The 22,637-nt window shown below is 40.5% G+C and overlaps 1 protein-coding gene across 10 annotated transcripts in view; it reads left to right on the top strand.

The window, feature by feature from the left end:
* Nucleotides 1–22,637, top strand: part of HDAC9 (histone deacetylase 9) — an 825,995-nt gene that overhangs the window by 610,818 nt on the left and 192,540 nt on the right. The gene's annotated exons all lie outside the window — the stretch shown is intronic.

Here is a 22,637-nt window from a genome sequence, read left to right as displayed (position 1 = left end):
GGGCTCAATGCCAAATGAAAATACAGATTTCCTTGTTCGGAAACTAAGAATTTCAAGATGGCAGCAACAGTGAATTAAGCCAAGTGTGGGGCTCATCTAAAGTAGGGCCCGGTATGACTGCACGGGACACGTGTTCACAAAGCTGGCTTCGCTAGATCTTTATGTACCTGGAGAAAAGGTAATAGGAGAGGATCTCACACAGTTTTGTAGTGGAATTCAATCTGCAGTGCAGTCGCCCTGAGCATGCACATACATCATAATCCTGATGAAAATCACATAAACTTCACAAGGCGCTTTGCATTGTGGGACATTTTGTTTGTGAACCTCTTGGGGCTATTTTTGTCTTCAATAATTAACAAAATCTTTTTGACCCAGGATATTTATACCACATTGCAAGGACATATTTGTTCAAATCCAACGACATATGAAGAAAAATATCTGCATTTTTGTGGATGATTAGAACATACCCTATAGCCTGCAATCTATTTAAAGTTAACCCTTACCAATAATAAACCATCATCCCATAGAACTAAGTGCTAAGTCATGTTAGGACAACATAATTCTAGATCAGGTTTCCAAGACTAAGAAATTTGAGTCACTTAGGCTTTTTAGATATTGAAGGGAAAAACGAAACAAGTCCTTTGTATGACCTGTTTTAGGTGATATTTTACTATAACTAAATTTTGTACAGGGAAGCCTCTTATGTTTTCAGCTAATTCTTTGATTTTAGTGATGCTAGATTCATAAAGGGTAATCTATCTATTCATTTACCTGTGATTCTGCCCTCTAGAAATAAGAATGGTAATTACAACTAACATCTATTTGGACTTTACCAACATACAACAGAGGTTCCTAACACCGTGGTAAAAATAGTCATTGCTATTAACACCATTTTGCAGATGAGAACCTGAAGTCTCAGAGAAGCGAGGTTGTTTTCCAGAGGACACACAGTAAAGGGTAAAAGGCTTAAAGTTTGAGGTGGAGGGGCATGTCCATGCAGACAAGATCCAAAAGAGCATTTCGGTCCTTCTACAGATTTCATCTCTAACAGGCTAGCCACAGCCCCTGGGACCTGGCAGTGCGGCCACATGGCTAATACAGTGTAGTCCCCTTTGTGGATCTCACCAGTGAGCTTGCTTTGTGATCCCCAGCACAGGAAAATCATCACCTCATATTAATCCTTGCTAATTTTTAGCAAACCTCTTGTGAAGCCAGCAGCTTGCAAAATTGCTCTAGGAAGGAGAAGACAAACTGATTTTTAAAGTGAGTATCACTTGCTTTGATATTATTGTCTAACATCCCAAGTGGCCATCTGAAGAGAATGGCCGATTACCTGCAAATGAGGCAAAGGATGACTTAGTGGGTCTGGTGATGGGGAGGAAATGAAAGCTGTTGAAAGAGTGGTGGTCGTCAAAGCCCCACTCATTTATAAGTACATTTATCTCATAACCCAGAGCTGAAATGAGGACAGCTCCCTGGGACCCACTGGCCAAGTCTAGTCCTTGAACTCAAAGTACCTCCACTAACTGCTCTGAAACCATAACAAGGCAGTTTCTTATCTTTAGCCAGAACTGCTCTAGTAAACTCTCAGGTAAACTCTTAAACGTGCCCAACGAATAAGTAGTATCTGCTACTTCTGACACAGTGGGCGTCCTTAACGTCCTCAGACACTGACCTATTCCAGATGGTGGCAGTGGTGCATAAATCTAGCTTAGGCAGGAGGAGGCAGGAGGAGGAAGACTGAGTAGCTTGACTGCATTAATATGGGAAAAGGCTGGAGAGGGGTCCTTCTATTTATCTACTTGGCCTATAGGTCTTAAGATGGTATTTTTGTGGGTCTGGATGGGTGTGTGTGTGTGTGTGTGTGTGTGTGTGTACACAGGCTTGTCCCATTGATGCTCTAGAGGACTAGTTTGATTCAGTCCTGTTGGTTTCAGGAATGAAGTTGTGTTCTTAGACATTAAGGTACCATTTGCCCCCTACGATCTTTGGTTTTGATATAAGTCCTAAGAGAAACTCTGGCTTCTTTGGATTTGCATTAGTCTCAATTTTTGCCTCCAGGACAGTTCTAGACGTATTAACTACATGAAGGATACCCAGTTTAGACTTGGAGTGGCCCAACTTGGCAACATAGGGCTACCCTGGTGAGCTTGGAAACCACTGAAATTGCTTTTGTTTTATTTAGGGCATTCTTCTGGTTCAAATTATCTAAGGTAAACCTTTTGTTTTAGATTCTAAATACTTAACGGTCCTCAATTGTTAAAGGAAATTCAAGTTACCTAAAATATATGAGGTCTGTCCGGAAAAAGTCCAGCCATTGTTAATATAATGAGAACGGTTTGCACAACATCGATATAACTTGGCAACCAAGGAGAGTGGACTGGAATAAGCATCTGTGAACAATGACAACTTCACTGTACTTGTCAGTGGGGGCGCTAGATGCCATTGAGTGAGCATGTGTACTGTATGGCCATCCCATTTAAAATGAGTGAGTAGAGCAATGAATCTGCATCAAATTTTGTGCTAAGCTTGAATATTCCTCTGTGGAAACTATTTGGATGATTCAGAAAGCTGCAACTATGAGCAACTAGTGATTGGCAGCTTCATCACGACAACACACCCGCTCATGCACCAAATCTTATGCAGAGTTTTTTGGCAAAACATCAAATCATGAGGTGACTCAGCCCCCCTACAGCCCAGATTTGGTGCTCTGTGACTTCTGGCTTTTGTAATAATAAAATCACCTTTGAAATGGAAGAGATTTCAGACCATCGATGAGATTCAGGAAAATACGATGGGGCAGCTGATGGCGATCGGGAGAACTGTGCGAGGTCCCAAGGTGCCTACTCTGAAGGGGACTGAAGTGTCATTGTCCTGTATACAATGTTTCTTGTATCTTCTTCAGTAAATGTCTTTATTTTTCATAGTACATGGCTGGATACCTTCTGGACAGACCTCGTATACCTTCCTACTAGATGGGTTTATTATATACCTACTGAATGCTGGTGATTGATTGGCTTTTGAGGAGACTACCTGGGACATTATGAAATCAGAAATCTCCCCCTACAATTCCATGTGATAATTCAACAGTGTTGTTCAGGTAACTCAGTGGGTGAGTGGTATTTAAGGTGCTTTATAAAGCATGCTCTCCTGAGTTGCATTTTGAGCAACAATCTCAAGGTTTCTGAATTCCTTTTTGTTTGGTTTTCATTTTGTTTAGTTACTATGGCATGACTCATTTCTGATTACTGTGTGATTGCACTACAAGAAAATGCACCAGTAGAAAAGAGCATTTTACCAAATCCCAGGACTTGGTCACCATATAGTGAAGCAGATAATTAAGGGACTCAGGAAACGAGAGCCAGTGCAGGACCACTTTAGTTCCCACTCCTCAGGGTATATCACTAAAAATAGTGATCATTTTCCTGGCCATCTGACCTGCTGCTGTGTGAAGAAATCTTGAAGTCATTTCTCAGCATTATTTCTCCCTCTTTCACTTGATAGGCCACAAAAAAAGAAAAAAGAAAGAAAGAAAGAAAGAAAAGGCAAAAAACCCCACAAAAGCAAGGACGAGCAGGCTTTTATGATAATGTCGTCATCAGCTCCCAGCTTCAAACGCTTCTGCGGCTTTTGAGTTGTCATTTATAACTTGGAACTGAATCGACCCATAATTCCCCTGATACACTTAGAGAAATTGATAACAGACTCTGTATTTCTTTTATGGCTCGGAGGAGGCAACTCCAATCACATCACTATTGGCAGGCAATATTATTTTTTGACATGGTTGTAAAAGTATAAAGGGGCTTATGGCATTTGTTTAGATGAGGAATGGGCTCTCAAGCTGTGCTGGGGTTTACAGGCCCAGATTAGTGAGAAGCGAAGGGAATATGATGTTTGCAAACAGGATATGATTTTATATATAAGTTTGGGTTTCAGGCTCTGGTCCCTGGGGAAAGCCTTGCAGACAGCAGAGAATTCCACTTTTATCCTACAACAGGCAAGCTCCCAGTGCCAAAAGGCAGAAAAAGAAGCGTGGTCAACGGGCAGTGTCAGAGCCTTGATTGGAGGAGGAGGAACTGTGGAAGAGGCAGAACAATTCCCTGGGAGAAATGAGGAATTGCAGAGCCCGGGCAGAATCTGGGCCAGCCTAACTGGTCAAAGATGTGCCAAAAATGAGGCTCCGTGAGCTTAATCAAGGCACTTTCTCCAGCAGCAGCTCGGTCAGTCTGTGCACTGGAGGCCGGCTTTCCATCGCCCACTTTTACTCTGTCCATATTCTATGTGATTACACCCAGTTCTGACACACTATGGGGGTAAGGGATGTCATTTCTGTGATTTGGGGAAGGGGAGATGGGGAGGTGAATTAGGTGATTGTGGGGAGGTAATTTAAGGCTCATTCCAATTGCCCTGAGGTTTTCATCAGACATTTCAGTTATATACTAACTGCAGTCACTATACAGGAGGCAGGTTTGGATGGAATGTCTACAATTTTTTCATTCTGTCAGGTTTAAAATATAAGCTCTTCCATCTTATATATAAAATTTACATATGCATAAATGTTATATATGTACATATATATTCCGAAGAAAACCCTGTTATTTTATACTACATTTATACCTTCATATTATTTTTTCATTTGCCACATTGGTCCTCCATATTCAATCTCTCCAGTAACAGTCAAAAAGGGTTCCAGGGATCAGCATTTCCAAGAACTGCTTCAGCTTTCTCTATTGTGTTATAATATGTGGAAATGATTTATTTTATCACCACCTCTATGGTTATATAGTTAAAAATCAACGCAACCAAGTGGGTTGGTTACAACACACGTCTCTCCAACTATTTAGAGTGATTTTCTTTGAAACAAAATTAGTATTTTGGAAGGCGTGCCATATGCCCTGCTGAGGGAGTGAGGGGCGGCAGCAGCAAGGTAAGGCTTGTTGCCAGTGGCTGAGCAAGGTGCAGCAGTGGGAGGAGGGGTAAGACGAGCGAGATAAGACCCTTTTCCTCAGTTGCTCATCGCCTTTTCATGGGGCTGGCTTGGATACGTGGTGTGCTACGGGGCAGAGCGGATGGGACTTCCAGAACAGAAAAGGAGGAAGAAGTCATGTGGGGTTACTCACGCAGTCACAAGCTAAATCTTCAACAACAACTAGGAGTGAAGGGGTTTGCGTGAGTTTGTGGGTGGGTGGAGGGGGCGTCCAGGTATTAACTGTTTAGTCTGTAATACACCACGTTTTTGACATTTGTACTAAGCAGTTGCTGATTAATAGTGAATTTTTTTCTTCATAAAAACCTAAAACAAAACCTAATGCTTATGCCAAAATGGGGGAGTTCCCAAAGTTTTGATAATGACTCAGGAACCTCTTCCTTATCATGTGTTACTCCCCCCCCACACATTACGCTGAGCCCGCACAATGCCTGTGTTGCGTCCACGGGAAGAGGAGGGGGTCACATCTGTTTCTCACATGCAGTAATCAGGATAATGTTGATTCGCCTTGTATTAACGTTCAGCTCCAGCCTGGCTTGCAATCAGAGCTTCATTTCCTCCGCTGCTGTTATCGCAGTTACATCACAGTCTTCTTTCCTCCAGCACAATAAGAGGATCCACCCTGACTTCAGAATCTCTCTTTTCCTCATCTCCCCTTCCTAATTGTATTTGGATTTTTATTAGTTTCGAACTTGATGTAAACGATACTAGCAGGAGCACTCCATGGAACCTGAGGGACCAAGTAAACCACATAAGCCACCTTAATGAAATTGTTGGAAAATTTTGTTTTATGCTCTGGATTCCTCAAAAAAGATCATGTTGCCCCAGATTTGGACAATGTAGTGCAAAATATTATGCAGGACAGGGAATTCCTTCTAAATGACAAAGGAAGTTTCCAGTATTGCATAGATTATGCTAATTGTATATATTCAATAATATTTGCAGCGATGCGGACAGCACCTCCACAGGGAAACACATACATATATTACTCTGTGTTTACTCTAACATGTGAAATTTTGTACAATCTTTAGGTGTCTGATGTCCATTGCAGAAACGGGAAAATTAGAAATGAAAACCTTAACTTCCTCCTTCATTCGTTTAGTTATAGCATCTCATCTGCAATTAGATTCCTTTAATTGTTTTGACGTTATGACTTAAGACAACAGCATGCATTTTGGAATTTCATCTTCATCTTTTTTAAAATCAACATGAACTTAGCAAAGGTATTAAAACTCTTCAGTTAAAATGAAATCATCATCAAAGCTGTGCACATGTGTATTTTTACATTCTTGGACCTTAATGTCTGTAAAAAATTATATGTGCATCTATATTAACCAAAGAGATCCAATAGCAGGAAAGAAAAAACATCCTTTTCTAGAGTTACTTGTTCTATCAATTATCTATAATGATTTTCCTCACTTCCATATGTGTCTTGATTATAAGCCCTGCGACGAGAAGAAATTGCATCTTAGAATCTGCCGTCGCTGAAGGTAAATGGATTTGACGAACTTTAGGCTTCTACCTAACTCAAGAAATCTATGGCTCCATGAAACAAAAACGCTGAAAAATAAAAACATACTTGAATACATTTGAATATACAGTCATCTACTGATTGCCACTTCTGACTGTCAAGAAAACATAAAGCCTTAGCTTAGACAAAAATTTAGAGTTTGCAAAGGAAATGGGATCTCCTCAAAAAATGACTCAAGCCAGCTTCTATGCGTTGCAGCCTGAAATGCATCTAAATCCAGTCCTACCTTCTCCTTTCATTTTGATGTGAAAAAAATGTTTGCCTTTGTCATGTTTCCCCCCTGGACAGTTCCAGATCCAGATACTCATCCTTGTGACAAACTAATAATGTTCAATAATGTACATAATATTGGCATACCGTTACTGCATTTGTCATTGTGAAGTATTTCGACAGAAAGGTCAGTGAAGCATAATGTCTAAATTTTCAAATCATTTTTCTTTCAAAATCCAAAATTAAAATAAATTCGTTGACTGAATGCTTGAGAAATAGCGGGCAGTTCACGGCAGAGTTCCTAGGGGGGTTAGTCATTCCAACCCCCCCGAGTAGAACCCGGGGCTCCTGACTTCTGGGCAGTGGCATTGTTGTTACTGTGCAAAGTCTTAATTTTAAATATAAAGTAATAAGTAAAATAAAGGCCTTTAAATACATACATCGAACCATTGTTTTTCTGAAAACTAGTGAGACTGTTAAAAAACTAACACATTTAGAATGATACCCAAATCATTTGGTTAATTTATTGTTATAATATAAATAATATGACTTATGTGGTATCTAATTAATATTTACTATGGACGCATATCTACCTATGCTTTATAACAACCTGTAAAGCCTTCTCAGAATAATCCTACACCAGTTTGAAATGTGATCACTCAAAGAAATAAAAAAATAAGGCCTGTAAGTACTGAAATTATTTGCTACTGAAGAGATGACACTTTTTTACTTAACCTGTTGCCTTTCCTTTAGATACGCCAACATCCATCCACCCACTCATTTATAAAGTAAACAGGCATGGGGAGACTACCATGTGCCAAGTATGGAGCCATCTCTAGCCTCTTGATTTTCTCTTACATTTTGATGCTTTTTCCCTTTTTGATTCCCACTTATATCTCCTACTATTTTTTTATCACCTTTTCTCTGTGTTAATCCTCTATTTCTATTCATCAATTTTAGTGAGAAAGACCTGGGAGTTAATAGAGAGCAAAAGTAGGTTTATAGTTGTGTGTATGGAAATAAGGCAATAACTAATAAATAAGAACACAAGAGTAAACTCCGTGTTTTGCGTGCTCACGACTGTAAGCCTACTTTTGCTCCACCCTGTATGGCTGTGTAATGGTGAGTGTTATGGAGAAAAGAAAGCAACGAATGGTGTGTGGATGCTGTTGGGGCTGGGGACAGAGCAGGTAGTTGACGGGAAGCGTTGCCTTTTGAAGATTAGAACTGATGAGTGAGGGATCACCTGGGAGCCTTGGCTTCTTGGGGTGACTGCTTAAAGAGGGATCCAGGAAATCATGAGATCTGTACTGAGGGCCCAAGGCAGGATGGTGGGGAAACAAAGTTCAGGGAGGCCGATGGAGGCCTGTCAGGACGGCTCAGAGTTCTGAGTCCCCACCCTCACTCCTGCCCATGCAGATGTGAATAGCGGGGGGTAGGGTTGTCCTGTCCGGAACATGCAGAGCTCTTGGACTTCTTGACTTGTGGATTGAAGTGTGGTGACGTGAGGGCAGGCAAGCTGGATTTACAGGTACAACGTGAGATCCTGAGATCTCTCTTAAGATCTGACCTTGAGATCTGGAGGAGCCTGAGACAGGGGGCGCAGTTAAAAAGGACTCAGGGGTCTGGGACTCAATAGCAGGTCCTGAGCTATGAGACACCTGGGTGGCTCCACGTCTTAGCGGCATTATGAGCTCTGGGGTTCCCATCCCCCGGGGATGTTATTCAGACAGTTTCCTGCACACATCGTGCAGCTGCAAATTAGATACAGCACTGTAACACCTGCCCGTGTTCAAGTGTGAGGAAAATGCCCTGGAATTTGCATGATACTTCCCAGTGCCTTTCCATGTTCATTTTAGTGGCTTTTTGAATGACACCGTTATATTGTGGCCTCTGTTGTCTCTGTCTGGTCCCTGCTAATTTACATCCAAGGTGAAAAATTCGGGGTGACTGATTTGTTGATCGCATTAAGTTAGTGTGTGGACCAAAGGATGGAGACCTCCCAATTTCTTCACGGTCAATTGTATGTTGCATGTATATAATGAAAGAAACTCGACCTTTGGAATATGAATTCCAGGGACGTTTCTTACTAGTAACTATCAGTTTTTGATCCTCCATATTTTCAATATTATATGAAAAAAGCCAATAAAAAATGTCAACTAAGTAATTTAAGACTGTACTCTAACCATGTGAGTAAAATAATAACTGTTAACCTTGGCCCTAATGGGGTCCAGAGGATTGACTTTAATGACGGAATTATGTCCTGGGTAGAGGGACAGGTGCAATGCCCTGGCTTAGTCGGGGGGCTAGAGAACTCTTTACCCTATTGGTTCTCACATAACTGGACTGATTCACAACCTCACCTCAGAGACTGACTATCCTGTATGTGCAGCTGGCAAGGATAACCTACCTTGTATCTTTTAATCCTTATACCAGTTTCAGGCGTCTTAATACAAAAGATGTAACTGAGGCTTCCTATTCTACAGAAAAGGACCCCGAGGCTCAGAGAGGGGAGTAAGAAGTTCAAGTCACACAAGTAGTGGGTGGTGAAGTAGAAATCTCCTGATTCCCCAGCTCTTAACCACAACACTGTGCACACACAGCTCACCACCACTTCAGCTCAGTGACTGTCAGCGCTCCTCTCCCTGATGAGAATAGCCCCAGTCATAACGCAGTTGTTTATTTTGCCATATTCGCTTCTCTATTGAAATTCCTGTAACATAGTAAATCCACACACTCAGACATCACTAATTTGGGGTGAAAAACTATGCATCTCTACACAGCATTTCAGCCCTAACTAGAACACTGAAAAATCTTCTCACACCCCAAGTTAATTTTGTTAAGCCGATCTTGGTAGGAACAGGGGGCTCTAACATGCACTCTCTAGAGAAGAAAACGGTTAGCATATTATGAACTATCATTTATACACTGTGTACATCAGGTTAATGAAGAAACAGTAGGACAGTACTGAAGCAGTATTACTTGGCTTTCTCTCTTCACTCAGCCTTGGTGGGACTAAGCAACAGGTCACTGAAACTGTGAATAACAACAACGGTGACTCTCCAATTCCTTGGCTGACCACATAATCCACAGGAGTCCATATATTACTTGGCAAATTCTTCGGTTTACCAGAATCTTAAGTAAGGATTCCTCGAGTCTCAAAGTGTAATACTTTGCCACAACAAATATGTTCCTCTCTTCTTGTTACTGGCACATAAATAGTAAAGAATGTTGTTTAAAGGTAGGGAATAACTAGAAATTGCACACGCAAGGTCAGCAGAGCCCCCGGAAAGCAGTCGATCACACTGCAAGGCGGTTTCTAGTAGCACGTTAACATACATGACGTGCCCCTTGTCTCTTCCAGCTGCTGCGTTAATAGGTAACGCCTCCTTTCCATATGGAATATTGGTCACAGTCTTCATTCATCATATCCATGGTTTTACTTGGAGTCTGAAGGTCCTCCCTGTAGCTGCTCTGCTTCTTTTTCATCTCACCATGACTAAAGAAGCTAAGGTGTGGGCATTATGCCCTACACGTGATCCCAAGGGAGTGGGCTGTCATTTATGTGTTCCTCCCAGTGCTGAACAAAAGAGAGAAGGCATGTGGCTTCACCCACCCATTGTCATCATAAATCCATCCCAGCCCCATTTCAAAGGTCGCAGGGTTTTAGCAGAATATCTAAGAAATGAATATATACATTCAAAGAGCTGGCATGTTGTATCACATAGGAGGAGGGGGAACACCCATTGTCACAGGCCGCAGAGCCGACTGAGGAAGGATGCACCGAAGAATAACATAGGTCCTCAGCTCAGAAAGATGACTTTCATTACTATCCTACAGGAGGGAAAAAGTGATGGTCACCAGACACTTCCTCACTCTGACAGGTGGCCCTAATTAGGTCTGGTTTTGCAGAAAATAAATAGGCTGCTGTCTCAAGGGTATGATTTAAAAACTCTTCAAAGCACTGAAACCTCAAAGTCTCATCTGACATACCTACCCAACTGATGTTCTACCACTTTAGGGAGACGAGTAATGGGGGAGGGGGCGCTGTTTCAGAACCCACTGTGCTGACGCACATGGGCGAAGAACCTTGACTGAGAAATTAGAACATTTGGATTCACATCTCCACACTGGCATTGCTTCAACAGTGTTTCTCCTGCTCTGCAGCGCTGAAGTGGAGATTCTGATTCAACAGAACTGATGGAGCCTGAATTTCTGTATTTCTCACCAACACCCATGTGATATCAATGCTACCTACTTATCCATGGGCCACACTTTGAGTGGCAAGATTCTCTATGATCATGAGTGGGCAAATCATTTAATATCTATGGGCTTCAGTTTCTCCTGTAAAGTAGAGGTAACTCATGAAATGTGCCTTGTTATCCTCTTTGGGGATCAACTGGGACATACTTGGGGATTTGGTTGACTAGGCCTTAGAGTGCATGCTGTCTCCTTTGGGCAAATAGTTACAGGGTGGGAAAGTTTCTCTTGGGCAGGGGTGAACCTAGACAAGAAAAGTCCAGGGCACAAGGGGCATTCCAGGTGTTGCCGAACACTGAGCCAGGAAAAGGAGCTGTCTAATACTGGCAAAGGAGAGCGGCAAGTCTGGGTGTGCCCCGACTGCAGGAGCGAGCAGCGTTCCTCACTAAGTTATGTGTGTACTGCAGGACCTGAATTGGATAGAGATTTTATAACACATTTTAGACTTTTTAGTCACATTGAAACCCTGGCAAAAAATACAGGAGTGAGCAAAAGAAGGTTTGCAGTTGTGGGTAACATTCCTTTGAGTTAATAAAGCTATTGTAATAATCATAACCTGCATGTCTTTCTCCATACGAGCAACTCTCCAGAAGGTATCCAGCCATGTAACATGAAAAATGGAGACATTTATTAAAGAAGATACAAGAAACATTGTACATAGGACAATGACACCTCAGTCCCCTTCAAAGTAGGCACCTTGGGACCTCACACAGTTCTCCCAATCGCCATCAGCTGCCCCATCATATTTTCCTGAATCTCATCGATGGTCTGAAATCTCTTTCAAAGGTGATTTTAGTTTGGGGAAAAGCCAGAAGTCACAGGGAATGAAATCTGGGCTGTAGGGGGGCTGAGTCACCTGGGTGATTTGATGTTTCGCAAAATTCTCTGCATGAGATGTGATGCATGAGTGGGTGCATTATCCTGATAAAGCTGCCAATCACCAGTTGCCCATAGCTGTGGCCTTCTGAGTCATCCAAACAGTTTCCACAGAGGAATGTTCAAGCTTAACACAAAATTTGATGCGGATTCATTGCTCTACTCATTCAGTCATTTTGAATGGGATGTCCACACAGTACACATGCTCACCCAATGGCGTATACCGACTAGTACAGTGACTACCCCCACTTCACTAGTACAGTCATTGTCATTGTTCACACATGCACATTCCAGTCTACTCTCCTTGGCTGCCAAGTTATATCAATGTCGCGCAAACCGTTCTCATTATATTAACAATGGCTGGACTTTTTCTGGACAGACCTTGTATATCATTATAGAATTAATTTGTTCCCAATCATTAATTCATTTTTTGACAAAAACTTATTAAGCATCTATTACATGTCAGACCCTGCACTCATGGCACTAAACACCAGCCTTCATGGTATGTCATTAAAAAGAGTCTATAAACAAACAGTATAGAAAAACCTTTACAAAGTTCCTATCTGTATCCGTTTACTCTAGCATCCATAAAATATACCACAGCCCAGGTGACTCAAACAGAAATTTATGTTCTCACAGTTATGGAAATTGGAAGTCCAAGACCAAGTGCTGAAGGATTGATTTCCCGTGGGGCCTCTCTCTTTGGCTTGCAGATGGCAACCTTGTTACCGCGTTCTCACATGGCCTTCTCCGTGTGTGTGCATGGATACCTGGTGTCTTCCTATGAGGACACCAGTGATATTGGATTAGGACCCTAGCCTAATGACTACATTCAACTTAATGACCTTTTTAAAGGTCCTGTCTACAAATAGAGTCACATTGGGCTGCAGCATTTGAGTTTGGGAGGAATACAGTTCAGCACATAACAACACTCATGTCTGGGGTTGACTTTGATTGAGAGACCAGCTCTGTGCCTTATCAGTTATGAAACTTTTTGTTCAAGTTACTTAGCATCTGTAAAGCTCAGTTTCCTCTTTGTAAAAGGGACCCAAGCAATATGTTTATTGAGCTATCATGGGGAAAAAAATGGGTAATGTTTGTAAAGTGTTTAACAGAGTCCAGCATTTACTAGTTTCCTCACTCTGTGCCCTGTGTCTTTCTTTAGATGCTAATCAAAGATATTTACTGTTTGGTTCCTTGGAGTAATACATTTGACTTTACTACAACTTGCACTGAACCTACTGATAAATTAGGCTTTTCTATCTCGGAATCTTTCCTACTGCCACTCCCATTATCAGTGTTCCTGGGAAGGAAATGTCTGCTGGAATCTTCAGCTGTAGCTGTAAGAATGGAGGCTTACTGATAGAAAGATGTGGCACTACTCAAATACCTCTTAAGTGAAAAAAAGTAATTATTCTATTTCCCCAAACAAACAAATACAAAATTTGGCTTACAGATGCCATTATACATACTATAATGAGCTTAAAGCTGAATGAACTATGTAGAAAAACTGAGTCTTAGAAATTAGCTCAAGCTAAAGTGATGTTAGTGATTTAAAAAATAGTAGATAATATCTAAGTTACCAAATCAAGATGCTGTGTGAAGAAATATCTAGTCCGTAATAGATGATTCACTTAAAAATGCACTTCACCTGATGCAGTGCAGAAGTTGAGGAGATATTTAGTTTCTTTTATAGTTAAACTCTTATACAACATGGTTGAAGGGGTACAGAAGCAGTCCAGTGATGAAGAACCTGTTTCTTTGTTGAGTCTGGTGTCTGTCAGGAGGTCTCTAGGGGCATCTGATCATTATTCAAGCTTAAACTCAATTATTCAGAAATGCCCCATGGCCCTACCAACAGCATAGAAGCAAGAACTTACTAGCCTGCTTGGTGTCGGCTGAAGAGTTTTGATTCCCATTTTTCAGGGTGAAATATTCAAGGCATCCTAGGAAGAAGAATCATATACTACATCAACCAAACATAGTGCGTGTGAAACCTGGTTCCTTAACGGGTACAATAGTGTTACATTTAACTCTGGGATATCTCTGAAAGGAATCAACAAGTGGCGTTTAGATTATACAAAGGAGACGGTGCCTGAATCCTTTTCTTTTAAGTCACTCTATTTCCCTTTTAAATAGAGGGAAATACTTTCACATCCACTTTCAGTACAGGTAGCTTAATTTCTATCACGTGCAGCTTTTCCGAGCATTAGCTTTGTTTCAGGTGCCAGTGATTGAGCTGTGCTGGATGTGCTTGGAAAAGGTCCACGTTCATTCAGGAAACTCTAGTTGAACTAGATCCATATGTAGCTAAAAAAAAATGTAGCATTCTGATTGGAGGTAGTTTCTGGCTTCCAGCATTACCACATATGATTTTGTTTTTGATGTGCTGTAATGGAATAGAAAGTAATGTTGGAACCAAAATTCTGGGATTTTTTTCACACTTTCCGTTTACTGAGAGCTTCCTACTTTCGCCGTTGTGTTGTGCTACGTTAAGTACTTTACACCTGCTAACTAATATAATGCTATTGTGCAGTGATGTTGTGAGGAAGGTAGTTTATCTCCATTTTTCTTAAGGCTTGGAGCTGTTAATGAGCATGCCCAAGTTTGAACAGATTGCAAATGGAAGAGATAGTTTTCAAGGTCTCTAAAGTTAAATATAAATAAGGTGGTGTTGAATTATAAGCATTGACAATACCCTTGCCAAAGCTGCCGCCCAAAAGAATGGGGTAAGGTAAAGGAAACTTTATCCAAAGATTGGTTCCTTGAGATTTCTGTTATAGAGTTTATTAGAAAGCCTGACAATTTCTCCAGATCTTGAGGATAGGGAAGCCTCCAAGTACAAACTATTGGTGTAATACTAAGATTATTGCTGCTCATTGTCTCTTGATACAACTTATCTTGACAGGGCTACTTTATTACTAAAACTCTTGATGTATCTTAATTTTACCTCCAGCTTCACCTTTTCTGTCTTCTTCTTTTACCCAAATAGAGTTCTTTCTTTGGACAATTTGGAAGAAAAAGACCTTTCTCTGTAAACGTAACGCTTCTCAAATAGTGGTGTGTGAAGAACAATATTTTGTTTGCTTATGTTTTATTTCCTATCTGTCATAATGCAGAACTTTCATAAGATGCATAAAAAGAATTACTAAAAATGAGGTATAGAAAACATACAAAATCAAAACTCAATTATACATATTAGAGTGAACATATGTCAATATAAAATTTTTCTGATCAGATTACTATAAAAACTTCTAAATGCTTGCTTGTGTTGGTCATGTGGACTGGGAACACCCTGCGGACCCCCATGGATGTGGAGTGTGTGGGGGGCTCTTTAACCATTCTTTGTCACTCAGGTCGGATGGCAATAGAGTAGCATGGCTGTTATTTTTCTGAAAAATATGTTATCTCTTAACATTGTTTTTAAAAGATATTTTTGTTAATATAGAATACTCGGTTGCCTTTTTTTTTCTTTGAAAATGTCATTCCATTGTCTTCTAGCTTGAATATTTTCTACTATAAGAAATCTGTTATCTTCTTAACTTTGTTCGGTTTTGTGTAATGTGTCATTTTTCTCTGGCTTTTTTTGGTCAAGATTTTTGGTTGAGTTTTTAACATTTTGATGTGTCTTGGTATGGTTTTCTCATATGTTTGTGTGATTGCTTTCTTTGCTGTTTTGTTTTCTAGTTAAGCTTTGAATATCTTAGGTCTGTGGTTCCATTATTTTTGAGTATGTCTCTGTCATCTCTTAAATATTTCTTTTGCCTCATTTTTTTTCTCTTTCCTCCTTTCAAGAATCCAGTTAAAGTGTTAGACAATTCATGTTTCTTGGTTGCCTGTGACCCCAGTTCCCAACTGCCCCTCAAGTAAATATTTATTCAGCCTCTTTAAAATTGTGAGGATGAATGTATCATTCTTTGCAGCTTTTTAGAGCCTAAATCATAGAGAAAATTTAGACCAGTTTTCTTAATTTGTGTTCACTAATCCAAAGGCCATGAAGTTATTAATTACATGAAGCCCATGATTTCGTTCACATACCCAGTATTGTCCATGGACTGAATAGACATTATGAGTTAAAAATATGTGGCTACACTTTCATATGCATGTAGATGTTGCTGCAATTCACATGCTTCAAATGAATTTAAAATCATTGCTGAGTTAATTACAATTTTCATCACTATCTATTTTCTCAAATAACAAACTTTAATAGTGCAATAAAACTCTAGTGCTGTGAATATTTTTAGCATTTTCTTGAAATGTTAATCTGACTGTCCTTGCTCCAGTCCTCTACTTGTAGTCTCAGAGGCTGGAACCCTTTATAATCACACCGTGTGTAATTACACACTCCAAGTCCCCCCACCCCCCATGACATCCGCTTGAGCGAGGCTGTGATGGTTGTACACAAGGAGCCAACCCAGCTCGTTCCTGTGAGACACTATTTTCCCTTTCCTGCTTTAGAATTTTTAAACTTAGTGCAAAAATGAGTCGCTGTGGACGGCAGAAGTTATGCACTGGCAGCCCAGGATCCATATTCAAGAAACAGGATTTTTTTATCCTGGCTGAAGATTTTTTTTTTTTAAGTGAATTCTCAATATTTACAACTGAAAAATGGTACCTCGGGCCCCACCTCATTTTCCTTACATTATATCACCTCTGTATCACTGGTAGGACCTCTGGAGGTAACGGAACACGTGGCTACCACTTTAGCCCTATATTTAATCCGTTCCACCCCTATATATGAGTCGTTCCAGGCGTTTTCTTCGTACTTTGTCTCTGTTCATGGAGTCTTTCTGTCTACACTGGTCATCAGCCCCTCTTACACCAAAATATCCCTTATGCCCTAGTTAACATTAAATTATACCTGCTCAGATCTGAGGAAATATTCAGGGAAAGCACTGCTGTTGTTACTGCTGTTTTTTAAACCATGAATTAGATGCCAGTGTGTATTTCCAGTGGCAGTGCTATCTTTGGACAGCCGCCTTATTGGAACTAGGATTATTCTGCGTACTGTATGTCACACGTGTATTTTGCTGTCCATTTTTATGTGGCCATTCTCAGGTTAAAGAATTAAAAAAAAAATTGAAGGCCATTAGGTGAATACCCAACAGAAGCACAGAGGCTTTTGAACATCAGGAGATGGGGGTGGGGGTGGGGCCACTCAGGGAACATCTTCATTTCCTGAAAAATCCAGATAATGAAGTTTTGGTCATTTAAATTCATGCTCCTAATCCATGGTGGAATAAATCAACTGTGAAAACAATGGTTTTTGATATGTTATACCTCACTCTCAGATGCTCAGAATCTGTTTCTAAGGAGGTAAACATTTTGGAAGGATGGGTATACTCAGAAATGGCGCTTATATATTTCCACTCAACCAGATAAGCCATGGCTGCTGAAAGGCATCAGGTGACCCATGACCTCCCAGCCTTCCCTGTGCCCAGGGACAGACCCAACATTCTCAGGAACCACTATTTCTCAAGGGCCCAGCCTTCAATAGGTAGAAAGTGTTTCTTTCTTTCTTTCTTTTTTTTTTTTCTTCTTGGTATAGATGCCAGTAACCTCATGATGTCCTTGGTCTTCTCTGCCACTGATGTTATATAATTATTTCCTTTTTGAAGCCATTAAAAGAAATTGCAGTCTTTTTCTTTGATGTATTAAAGAAAGATAAGTGGAGATTGGAGCAAACGAATGAGAAGAACTGTGAAAGGTTTTTCCTGGCTCGGTCACTAACATTTGTGAAACTTAAGAAACTCAAAAAGGCAGAACAATTCTTAAATATAGGTTTATATTAGTGTTGATTCTATTCAGTAGACACAATTATTTGGCTAAATTCAGGAAAAGAACAATATTGAAAAAATTATTCTTGGTTGTCTTCCAAGTAAGAAGCAAGAAGGAGCACAACTTTTAAAAAGTCACCATAAAAATATAAAACATTTTTTCTCTGTTCCTTCTTTCTCCTTTCCTACATACTCTCTGGGCTGTCTCTCTGCTTTCTCTTTTTGCTTCTCATCCCTTTTTTCTATTTTCTTTTTAGTTTTGCCATATTCCATAAAGGATTTGAGGCAGCTTTCAAAACAAATAAATATGAACTGTGGATGTGTGTTTATAAAGTAGGTGTGGTAATCATTCAAAAGTGAAAATACGAGGAGCCAGGAATGGAATTAGGACATAAATGTATGCTATAGTAGCTACTACATTTACTAGAGAAAGACCACAAATTTGCCTTTGAAATTTCTAGCAGGCGATTTGAATGAGGCAGCACTGTTATTTATATGATTCTCAGTGTTCCCAGGGCAAGATTTCTCAACCTTGGCATTATTGACCTTTGGGTCAGATTTTTCTTTGTTATACTGTCCTGTTGCACTGTAAGATGCTTAGCAACATTCCTGGCTTCTACCCAAAAGAAGCCAGAAACACACCTGCCTCTCAGTCTTGATGACTAAAAAAGTCTCCAGAAATCACCAATTAGTCCCTGGGGGACAAAACCACCCCCACTCAGAACCACGGCCTTAGAAAAATGGCGAACAAATGCCAGCACTTGGGGAAAGTCCAACCAGCTCAGATCCAACTTATGGCATTTGAATTTTTTGTATTGTAGAAAATTTACATGGTAGTTCAACACCTTTAAGATAAATCATTCTTAGAGGTCTTAGCTGATTTATTTCACTAGGTAAATCTTTGATTCTACAAATATGATTAGAATCTTTTAAAAGCATTTTATTAGTTATTAGATTATGATTATATTATCATAAAAATCAATATGGGTTAAGAGCTCATACTCTTTTTGGGGGGTTCTCATTCCAACTCCACTAGTTATTAGCTGAATACCCTCTGAATTTCATACAAACTGCTTAATAAGAGCATCTATGTCGATGGTGATTGTAAGAACTGTGTGAGCTAATACAGGTGAAGAGCTTTGCACGGTGCTGGGATCTGAATAAGCACTCTGTGATGATGAGATGATAACTACAATTATTTTCATTAGTACTGTTATTAATAATAAACCCTAACTTTATAGAGTAGGAGAATCTATAATAATAGAACTGAAAACCTGAAATGTCCTTGGTTTTCTTTTTCTTTCCTGAAATTCATTCCGCTGTGACCTGGAGTGAATGAGAACACATTTCTGCCGTTCGTATTCTATACATCGTGTCTGACACAGCAGTTTCACTTGTTGTCCCTCATTCTCTTTCCCTGCTAGAAAGAGAGATTGCCGAGTGATGTTCTTTTTTTGTTCTGATGTGGATGGTATTATCTGGTGACTAAGTTTTTACAAATAGATGTGTAAAGAGTGTTTTTTTTTTCTTTTTTGGCTCTTACTCTCCCTCTTATTATAGTTCCGCCATGTTTCCATGGAGAGAACGTCTTCCTAATTATATTAGGGGACTTAGATAGTGACTAGTATGAATAATTGCTATATTCTTCTGAATTGCTGGACTATTTTTTCCCATCTCCTGTTCTTTGCTTTTTTTTCATTTTTCCTTTTTTCTTCTTTTAATTGATGAGTCCTGCTGGCCTCTGCTGATGCTTGTGGGGGTTTCCCGCTGCTGATTCCTCGGGTTTTCTGAGGTCCTTCCTGAAGTGGAAAGATGTGCCTCTCTCGCTCTCCCACTTTTAGCATCATAAATGTTAAGTTGATATCAAAGAGTTCGACTTCAACCTCACTTTTTAATAGATTTTTAAATGTATTGCCAATCTTAGTTTTAATTTTAGCCTTCTCTATCTCCTTGCCCCTTTCTGCCCTCCTGAAGAGACATGCGTCTCTGGGAGTACGGGCTATGAGATCTCAGTGCCAGACTTCAGACCGTCGTCAGGCTCCCTGTGGCCTCCTCTCTGATGGCTGGACCCTCCTTCTGGGCCAGCTTCTATAATTGTAGTTCTGACCCTGTGTTACCTTATAGGGAAAGACTTCTTGTGTGACAGCCTCACCTAATATTTCTGAACCCCAGTTTTGGACACAAGTTGGGTCCAGACCCTCCTACATATTTATAAAGTGAGTTGAACATTTGAGGGATGATTTCAAGATTGATAGATTTTAATTTTGGCCATAAAACAAGGCCTCTGTGGAGTAACTACTCAGAGTGATCAGTAGATAACTACTATCATTTTATTTTAACTATCATTTTAATAGTAACTACTCAGCAGACTATTAAAACTGCTTTCATGTTTTGTACATTAGTTACATTGTCAGAAGTGTTTGAAAGTGGAAAGTATACTGTTTTTTAAGAATAAAATGCAAGCAAAAGCTTGGTAAACATTCCAGATCAATTCTGAGGCAGTAAGTTGCATATTGCCACATTAAGTCTAAAGTATAATTGTACATCACTAGCCCTGTATGGAGCATATCATTGGGTACTCCTGCCCAGGGTCCTGGCTAGAACTTTCTTCCTGTTATCCAGCAGGGTAAATATCTGACCTTGGAAAAGTGACATGAAATTACCCATGCTCACTCATATGTGTGATAAATATGCTCTTCCTTTTTTTCCCTAATTACACTAATCTCTGCAATTAATAATATATCAGTGTCTTTGAGTTTGAATTGCCTTCTTTCAGTTTTAAAATTCTGTCTTCAAGATCAACTTATTATTGGACAGTCTGTTTAAGTAATTGCTCAGTCTCTCAGCTTCTTCTCCCAAAATGGCATTTGGGGATTTGAGGGAGGGATAGAGTCCTGACGGTATTGTTGGATACCCCGGCTGTCGCCTGCACATTCAGGCTTCCATAGCAACCTCCTTGGTCTTCCTGATTGTCCCTGATCTCCCAGCATTAGAAGTGGAGCTCAGTAGCTGATTCTCTCCTGATTTCTAATTTCACTGCAAGATAGATCTTGGCAGGGTTCCCAGGCTCCAGCCCCCTCACTTTGGCTCTCCTTGGCACTGGAGTCCCCCCGAGCTTCCCCTGTGGACCCCATGTGGCCCCAATCATAGTTACCCCGTCAAAGGCTCTCCCATAGCATGCCCTTGGAGGATTATGGGAACTAGAGGCTTCCATTTGTACCACACAGGGCATGAGGGCATTGTAGGAATGTTCAGTCTGACCTTCCATGTACTTTTCACACTGCCTCACAGACTTTTCTGTGTGGTGCTTGAAGTTGAGGGCAGACATGGACTGCAGAGTCCCAGGTGTAAACAAGATCAAAGACTGGCTTTACTATTTAGTCAGTTTCCCTAACACGTTTCCTCTTTCTGGGATTTGCTCACTCATCACTCTCCACTTCCCCTGCTTTCATTGCACCTCTTTGGTTTGCCTTTCTCCACTCCCTAGGACCGGAGGGATGGCTTTTCACTTTTTCTGCCTCTTGTCATGTGCTACCTGTAGCTGGGTCAGCAAGCCCTGTGCCTGGTTGTCACACATAGAAAGAGTCTCTTTTTCTGAACTATCATTCAGAGAAGCAGGGATGGCACTGTCTTGATGCTGTCACTAACGTAGGACTATAATCTGAGACCTCTAGGCTTAGTTCACGATGTGTGAAGGATTTTGAGGGGAAAAATCTCTTTCACCACAAAATCTGGACTTTTAGTGTGTTCATGCAAAATCCTATTTTGAAAGTCAATTTCTTTACATTTCTTTTGTATCAGTCCTAATCTCCCAGCTCAGGTACCACTGCCCCCTAATGCATGCATAAATGGGATTGCATGTACACCCACATGCACACACTTACCAGGCCAATGAATGAACTGGCGGACACACCAAGAAGTAAATGTGGGGTAGGGACAAAAAAACGATAGAAGCACACTGGTTTTTTTCACATCACGATAGTTCCCATGTTAACGATTTCCCTTCCATGCCTTAACCACTGTAGCAAGGTGTAGTGACCAGCTAGTGCCATCAGCAGGGTCACTTTCTCCCCCACTGCCATCCCTTTCCCCTTTCTTGGCCTGATCTATTGGAATTTACAATTTTTTCCATATCTACCGCCAACTCTGCACAACTCCCTTAATCTCTCCACTTTCAACTTCCAAATGTTGGAGTAACTGTCTCCCTACAGTTCTAGGTGCTTCTGGTCTCAGTTTTTTAATCCTGTGGAGTCCTTTTTGCTCCTTTTCTCTTCCCTTCCAACCTCTCATTATCCCATTCCATATCAATGGATGGAGACAACCAACCTTTCTTACTTTGGGTTTTTTCCTCCTGTCAAGAAGTCTTGCAGCAGTTGACATTGTAGCTCTCATATGATTTCCTTCTTGATGCCTGTCACTAATGTGGGGGGAGGTTTTTTACAATCTCTCCACCAATAAGTGGGACATAAAGGGAGGAGAAAATGGCAGAAAGTGGATTTGGGAATATCTTCTAATGATGCGGATCATTCTAGGGGGAGAACATGGCCACCCCTTTTTTTTAAACTTTGGTGCTATTATTAAATTGTAACAGGGCAAAAACATGTGGGTAGCTTTTGGTAGCTAGTGGCCCTGAAACACCATTTTGAATTCAATGTCTTGGGAAAATATGCTTATAAATTGACACATAAACAAGCTTTTGGGATATAACCTCGCGGTGGACTAAATTGTGTTTCTCCCAAATTCATCTGTTGAAGCTCTATGATTGGATAGGGCTTTCAGAAGGTAATTAAGGTTAAATGAGGTAATAAGGGTAGAGTCCTAATTTGATAGGATTGATGGCCTAGTAAGGAGAAGAGAGACATATTTATCTTCACATGCACTCATTGAGGAAAGGCCATGTGAGGACATGGTGAGGAGACAGCCATGTGCAAGCCAGGAAGAGAATTGAATCAGAATTTCAAAGAGGAACTGAATTGGCTGGCCATCTGATCTTGGA

Source organism: Desmodus rotundus, chromosome 6 (genome assembly GCF_022682495.2).
Source record: "Desmodus rotundus isolate HL8 chromosome 6, HLdesRot8A.1, whole genome shotgun sequence".
In the NCBI taxonomy this organism is placed as follows: Eukaryota; Metazoa; Chordata; class Mammalia; order Chiroptera; family Phyllostomidae; genus Desmodus; species Desmodus rotundus.
The sequence above is the reverse complement of the archived record's forward strand: the minus strand, read 5'-3'. Positions and strand labels throughout refer to the sequence as shown.